Consider the following 7,772-nt stretch of genomic DNA (forward strand, 5'->3'; position numbering starts at 1 on the left):
GTCTGTCAGCCCTAGTCAAATCTTTTTATTGTCTCGTTGTCAAAAAACTTGATAAGAGGAGTACCATACTTGTTCTGAGGTGACGCAGGGTGGTGTAAATGGTCAAGGTAATATATCTAAGAACCATATAGACAACAAGCATAAAACTTAAATATCAATGTAATAAATGATTATGTATGCAAATATAAAAATGTTTGAAGTGCATATATGTGGTTGTTAATCAGAAAGTAACTTACAAGAATGATGAGGGAGCATCCATAAACTGTTGCGGTTATGTTTGTTGTGCTCCTCCTTTGCCAACGACTAGGAGCATCACACAAATCAATATAGACTAATTGACACCAATCAATATCGGCCATGCGGTCCATGTTTGTTGTCATTAGGAACTCATTGTTGATAATACCCCATGAAGCAGATGGGAACAGTAGCCGATTGAATAAAATCAGAAAAAGCATCTGATGGATAGCTCATCGTCATTCCCCACAACTAGCATGTCCTGTAGCTTAACGACATCAAACTCATCTTTAGATATGTTTAGATCTCATCTCAGTTTTGTAGCAGCACCAATTTCACCATACCAATCAGTGAATTTTCTGCCACCTCCAGCGCTAGGCAAACCCAATATGAGGCGAACCGTCTCTTTTGTGATTTTGAATTCTTTTCCAGCACCTGGGCGTATTGTCTTATCCACCAACCACCTAATAAGAGACCTGCTCTCTAATGCATCCGTACGCAAATCAAAAATACTTTGGAATCCCAACCTAGCAACAGCGTCACGCTGCCGATCACTCATTATCCAAGTCAACACAAGAACATCATACGAGATGCATCGGATGTTCAACTTCTGCTGGAATAAATGGATTGGTATTATTACACAGTGGATTGATACTATTACAAAGAATGAGAATATAATTGTACCTATAATAATTATCGGATGGTTGTAAATAACTATAGTGTAACAACACTAACAAACAAGCATACCAAATCATATTATAGAATGTAACAGATGGGTATTACAAAAGCATTGATTGTGCACCCAAAATAACAACTAAACAAAAATAAATATATGCATAGTACCTGAGATCTTCTAGGTGTCCTCTGCTTAGGTGAACTTGTTTTCATAATGTTCTTTGTCTTCAAATCAATAGGAGACTTTGAACTGCTTGACTTAATGGGAACTTGTGGGGGTGGGATGTCCGTGTTCAATACCCGAGACTTTTTCTTTGGATGATTAGTTACTGAACTAGAGGGTGCAGCTGATTTAAAAGTGTGCTTCAATGTTGGAGCAGGCATAAAATCGTCGTCAGACGATGCGGCTGGTGTTGTAGGCTGACTTTTTTTCACCCGACAAGCTAGCACCTTTCTACGGAAACGAGTAACTGAGAATGGCGGCTGAGGATCTAGCTGCAGCTTGGTCTGGGTATTATCAGCATGTTGGGAGGAGCTGCTAGATCTTGTGCGTCTATAAATGTCAACTGAAAACAACTCTTGGCTTGATTCAATAGTTAATCTTTTTGGATTCGATGGAGGACGATCAACAGACTTCGTGATTCAGCAAGCAATGTAACTGTTGACAAATGACTGAATTTAAGGAAAATGATGTATGAATACATATATGCCATGACCATTTTGCATAGTGTATATAACTGTATTTAATTAAACTACCTTTTCCGGTTACATGCCATAACAGTTAGGAACCATGTATAAATACAATCATAAATATTACCTAACTAGTTCATATAAGTGCAACTAATGCATAATAAAAAATACACATTTTCATCAACTGAATATACAAATATTTAAATAACTAGTTCATATTAAAATACACATTGTGATGAGCTTGAAACATGGATAAAATCACACATAGCTTATAACTGAGGAAAAGATGCGGAACGACTTCAAATCGATAAAAATACCTCAAACGACGACGGAAACCTTGATGTGTTTGAAGGTCGAGCGATACTGCGGAACTTCACGAACAACAAAGGCTCTTCAATCGGGGCTCCAAAAACGTAGAGTGATGCTGCGGAGATGAATGGCAGCGGCGGAAGTCGAATGGCCAGTCGCCTAGGTCGGACCGCCTCGGTCGCCGGGATTCAGTGGTTTCCTTCTTGTTCCGCGGAGACAGTTGATAGAAACCCTGCCTTCTCGCACGGGCTTATCGGCCGTGATTGCGCGAAGACAGTTTTAGACGGTGTCAAACGAGTGGAGTCGCGTGCGTGGCTAACAGACGTGAGTGGGGATATGCTGACCATGTTTGGTTCAACTGGGGGGCACATTGACTGGCCTATGCTTCCTCTATTATTGGAAGCCTAGGACTCTTTATATATATATATATATACTAGGTGAGTACCCGTGCGTTGCAACGCGAACATATAATACCATGATAACTTATATACAAAATGTGTCTTATATTGTTATAAGAAAATATTTCATAATCCATTTGTGATCCTAGCCATACATAAATTTTGTTATTTTAATTTAGTTGTTTCACTACTACATTGCAACCATCAGTATCATGCAGATTTTGATATATGTCATCATTTGCATGGTCTCATCATTGGAGAGCACGTGCCACACCTGTCGGTAGAAGTTCCGTCGTACATCGTTAGTTATCAGGCACACACCACCATACACGCTTGCTTAAACAAAAAATGCAAGTGTGTGTTTGCGAAGAGAATTAAAGGCAGGCCAGCACAAAAGCTACCCCGACGATGGCGAGTGGTCATTGTTGTCGGTCCTCCTCTGCTCACCTCTGGCGCCGAGATAATGCCACAATCCTTGATATAGTAGTCGTCGAACACGCGTGACATGGTGAGTACCGATGACTCTTGGATGGACTGTCAAATGAAGTGCACCCTGGGCTCATCAGCGAGGTAGTACACCTGGTCGTTGCACCACCGGATGTGCTACTCCTCTACATACATCTTGTTCGAGGACACTCACACAACAACAACAATGGCCGTCATCCCAGCGCACAAGAATTCATGGCCGGTTAGTAACGATTTACGTGGCAGGTTGGGCTTCAGGTGGATGATGAGCTGGACGGCGTGATGGCGTCGTCGTCGGTTGCGGTGCCCAGAACAACCCGAGAGTCGTCGGCACTGGCGACGACCATGAGGTCCCCATGTTTGACGATGGTCAGCGCGGTGCAGCCGCTCTGGACCGTGTCCAAGCGGCGGCTGCGCCGGAGCTTGCCGTACACAGCGGCGCATGGGCCACATAGGACTGCTTCCAGAGGTCGAACTGGCATTCGCCAAGTTTCTTCTCGTCGTCGATGGGCGACGCCAACGCGAGTGCCTCGTGCTAGTGGTGTTTGTTCGAGTTTCCAAGTAAGAAACATGGATTCATCTTTGGCATTGGTTTATGAAAATGACTTATAAGTCAGATCCATGGAAAAATATTACGGAGAATAAATGTCACACATGCAAAAAAAAGAAATTTAAGTTGAAAACATTATTCAAACAAAAGAAATTGCATGCAAGGCTCTTCTTTAAATACTACTCTCTCAATCCAAAAATATAATTTAATAATCTCGGTGATACTTATCTACTACTACATATTGTGCAAGGGTAGCAGGTGGGCTTCGGGAGAGATGTAGTATATGTTTTTACTATAATAGATGTAGACATAAACACACATGTGGTGTAGTAGTAGCTACGAGCACATTTACTTGAGGGGTCGCGTGTTCGAATCCCCTTGGGACCTGTTTTTTAAATTTAATTTTAGCTAGGCGTGGGATGTACATGAGAATGGGAATGGACTTTGTGGGGAGGGGAGAATGAGAAAGGAAACATGGAATGGTGACCAAACATGAGAATGGACTGTGCGCGGAGGGGAAAATCGAAAAGGCAGAACAGGGAATTGTGAGAATGGACTGTGCGGGGAGGGGGAATCGGAAAGATAGAACAGGGAATGGGAATGGCAGAACACGGAATGGCAGCCTACCCCTTACTACCTTATATAATAACATAATAACTTATATACAAAATGTGTCTATATTGTTTTAAGAAAATGTTTCATAATCTATTTGTAATCCTAGCTATACATAAATTTTGTTATTTTAATTTAGTTGTTTCACTACTACATTACAACCATCAGTATCATGCAGACTTCGATATATGCCACGATTTGCATGGTCTCATCATTGAAGAGCACGTGCCACACCTGCCGGTAGAAGTTCCCTCGTACATTATCAGTCATCAGGTAGGCACCACCATACACGCTTGCTTAAACAAAAAAAAGCAAGTGTATGTGTTTGCGAAGAGAATTAAAGGCAGACCGGCACAAAAGCTACCCCGACGATGATGAGTGGTCATTGCTGTCGGTCCTCCTCTGCGTCACCTCTAGCGCCTTGATATAGTAGTCGTCAAACGCGCACGACATGGCGAGTACCGATGACTCTTGGTTGAGCTGTCAAACGAAGTGCACCCCAGGCTCATCAGCGAGGTAATACACCTAGCCGTTGCACCATCGGATGTGCTACTCCTCTACATACATCTTGTTCAAGGACACTCACACAATGTCAGCAATGGTCGTCGTCCCAGCGCACAAGAACTCATGGCCGGTCAGTAGTGACTTACGTGGCAGGTTGAGCTTCAGGTGATGATGAGCTAGACAGTGTGACGGCACCGTTGTCGGATGCGGTGCCTAGAACAACCCAAGAGTCGCCGGCATTGGTGACGACCATGAGGTCCCCCTGTTTGAGATGGACAACGCGGTGCAGCCGCTCTGGACCGCGTCCAAGTGGCGGCTGCGGCGGAGCTTGCCGAACACAGCGACACATGTGGCCACGTAGTACTGCTTCCAGAGGTCGAACTAGCAGTCGCCAAGCTTCTTCTCGTCGTCGATGAGTGATGCCAACGCGAGCGCCTCCTGCCAGTGGTGTTTGTTCGGTGTTTCCAAGTAAGAAACATGGATTCATCTTTAGCGTTGGTTTATGAAAATGACTCACAAGTCAAATCCATGAAAAAATATTACGAAGAATAAATGTCACACATATAAAAAAGAATTTAAGTTGAAAATATTATTCAAACAAAAAGAAATTGCATGCAAGGCTCTTCTTTTAAATACTACTCCCTCCATCCAAAAATATAATTCAGGAATCTCGTTGATAATTATCTACTACTACACATTGTGTAAAAGTAGCAAGTAGTCTTTGGGAGAGATGTAGTAGATATTTTTACTGTAACAAATATAGACATAAACACACATGTGGTGTAGTGGTATCTACAAGCACATTTGCTTGAGAGATTGTAGGTTCAAATCCCATTGGGGCCACATTTGTGTTTTTTTATTAATTTAATTTTAGCTAGGGGGAATGAGAAAGACAGTGACAGCCGGGAATGAGAATGAGCTTTGCGGGGAGGGGAATGGGAATGACACCTGTCTGGGATGATAATTATTCATCTTAACATTTTGTACTTTGGAACCGCTAATGCTCGGTTAAGAAGTGGGGACACGTGTGTGTTTCCTCCTTCACAGCCAACTTTCATGACATCTCAAATACTATTGAAGTAGTATTCGTATACAAGGTGAAACATCCACGTGGAACGTGCAAAACTAAAGGCTTATTTCTCCACCATTAAAATGCATGTTTTCTAAACTAAAGATGAAGCATCAGACATTCAATTCCAGACCTGTTGTAAGTGAAATTCATCAGTTTGATCTATTTTAGACCACTTGTCTGAAGGATTATTTTTCGAGCGCCGGGTGAACTTCATCTAATATTGGTCTTATTTTTATGTTATGACTAGTGAAAATGGCAAATACTTCTTCTTTTAATGTTATGGCTAGTGAAAATGGCAAATACAGAGTACTTGTTAGCAGCATCATCCTATAAACATCCACATGTTATGACTAGCGCATTAGACATTCCAAAGATGAATGAAAGATGATCTAATTTAGACCACTTGTCTGCACACAGCTGACTGCAAAACATTCACTCGAAGCATGATTTGACAAATTAAAGCCACAGATGAACTTTGTTCATCAATCATGCTTCTCTCTGTCAGCGTTTACACAGGTAACCAGAAAATCACTCATGAGTTGAATAATTCTGAGAATGATTACCTAGCTATGAGTGATCAGAACTCAGAAACAGTAGAGATTATGAGCAAGCAGAGAGCGCTATGAGTGATCAGAACTTAGAAAGCAAGTGATAGTATTAAGCATCTAGAGAAGAAGACCTGTTGTAATAAGTGAAAATTTACAGTTCCGTTGCCTGAAGATGGTTTATTTTAGACCACTTGTCTGAACATTAATCGAGGAGATGGCATAACAAAAGTGACTACAAAGCTCAATAATCTGGATAGGATCCTTCACGACACACTAGATCTGATGAACAATTATATACATTAATTCCCATTGCTTCATACAACATCATCTTAATTTCCTGTCAGCATCTACATAGGGTAATCTCGAGTTGTCGATATGAATAACTTCAAATAAAGTAAAACAACCATGCATACTGTGTTTACAATCTCCCTGTCAAGTGTTTACAATCAGCAGAGAAGCGTATTGTGTTTTTAAACGGGCGGCACGGTTCTGCTGCTCTGGCTCTGCTCGGCCGCCGGCTCAGTGCATGGTTGCTGCTGCTGCGGCAGCCCCTGCTCCTCATGGTCTCCCAGCATCAAGGTGGCTGCGGGGTCCACCTGCACTTGCACGTCGCTGCTCTGCTCGGCCGGTTCAACGCATGGCTGCTGCTGTAGCGGCAATCCCTGCTCCTCATCGTCTCCTAGTATCTCTAGGAGACCTTTCCAATCGATATTGTTGAGCAAGTCGTCGAAGTCGAGCTCCGGCTCTGGTGACTCAACGCGTCGACGCTGTTCCTCCTCGCCTCCGGCCATCAGGGGATCACCGCCTTGTTCATGACCATGAACATAGCAGGGCGTCAAGGTGGCGGCGGGGTCCACCTGCACCTGCACGTGCACGTCGCTGCTCTGCTCGGCCGGCTGCTGCTGCTGCTCCCCATCGACATTGTTGATGTTGAGCAAGTAGTCGATGTTGGACTTGCCCAACTCGCCACCGTGCTCCGCCTCTGATGCCTCCTCGCCTCCGACCATCAAGGGATCATCCATCGTCGGGTAAGCACCGGTGAAGATGGCGCCGGCGGGGTCCTGCATCTGCTGCACCTGCATGTCGTGGATCACCTTGGTTGGCGGCGCCTCGGGGTGATCGCCTGTCGCCGTCCTCTTGGTATTGTATTTCTTCTTGGCCAGAGACGAGGACGAACGGTGCACCTTGCACAGCACGTGGTCGCCGCCGCCGCCCTGGGTGTCGTCGTACTCGGTCATCTGCCATCCCATCCTGTGGAAGCGATGGCGATGCCGACCCGACGTCCCCTCGTCCTCCTTCTCTTTGCGGCCGTAGGATAAGCTGCAGAACGTGGCGCCGGGCAAGCCCTCTACGGGCTTCGGGCCAGTCTCCGAGTGCCAGCACGTCCCGGCGGTCTCCACCGCGCGCAGCCTGTGCCCGCTGGCCCTTCCCTCGCCGTTCTTGTATCGCTTCGGACAGTATATGTACCACTGTCTGTTGTACCCGTCCTCCGTCACGTCGGTGCCCGGCACCGGCTCCAGGCCGGCGACCAGCTCCTCAGGAGCAGCGGTGTGTACACGTCTACGTTGTAGATGAAGGCTTTGAATCTCTGGTCAACGGTTCCGGCGCGGAGGCCGCGCAGGAGGGCAACGGACGCCTCGTTGGTGGCCCGGAAGACGTGATCGTCGGCAGCCATATGCCACCGATCTCCGATCTCCAGGTGGTGATGGTGGATC

General features: G+C 45.1%; 1 pseudogene; it reads left to right on the forward strand.

Annotated features, from left to right (window-relative positions):
• Positions 1-6,869: 6,869 nt before the first annotated feature.
• LOC103643745 (uncharacterized) lies at positions 6,870-7,376 on the forward strand (annotated as a pseudogene).
• The last annotated feature ends 396 nt before the right edge of the window (positions 7,377-7,772 follow it).

Source organism: Zea mays, chromosome 1 (genome assembly GCF_902167145.1).
Source record: "Zea mays cultivar B73 chromosome 1, Zm-B73-REFERENCE-NAM-5.0, whole genome shotgun sequence".
NCBI classification, from domain to species: Eukaryota; Viridiplantae; Streptophyta; class Magnoliopsida; order Poales; family Poaceae; genus Zea; species Zea mays.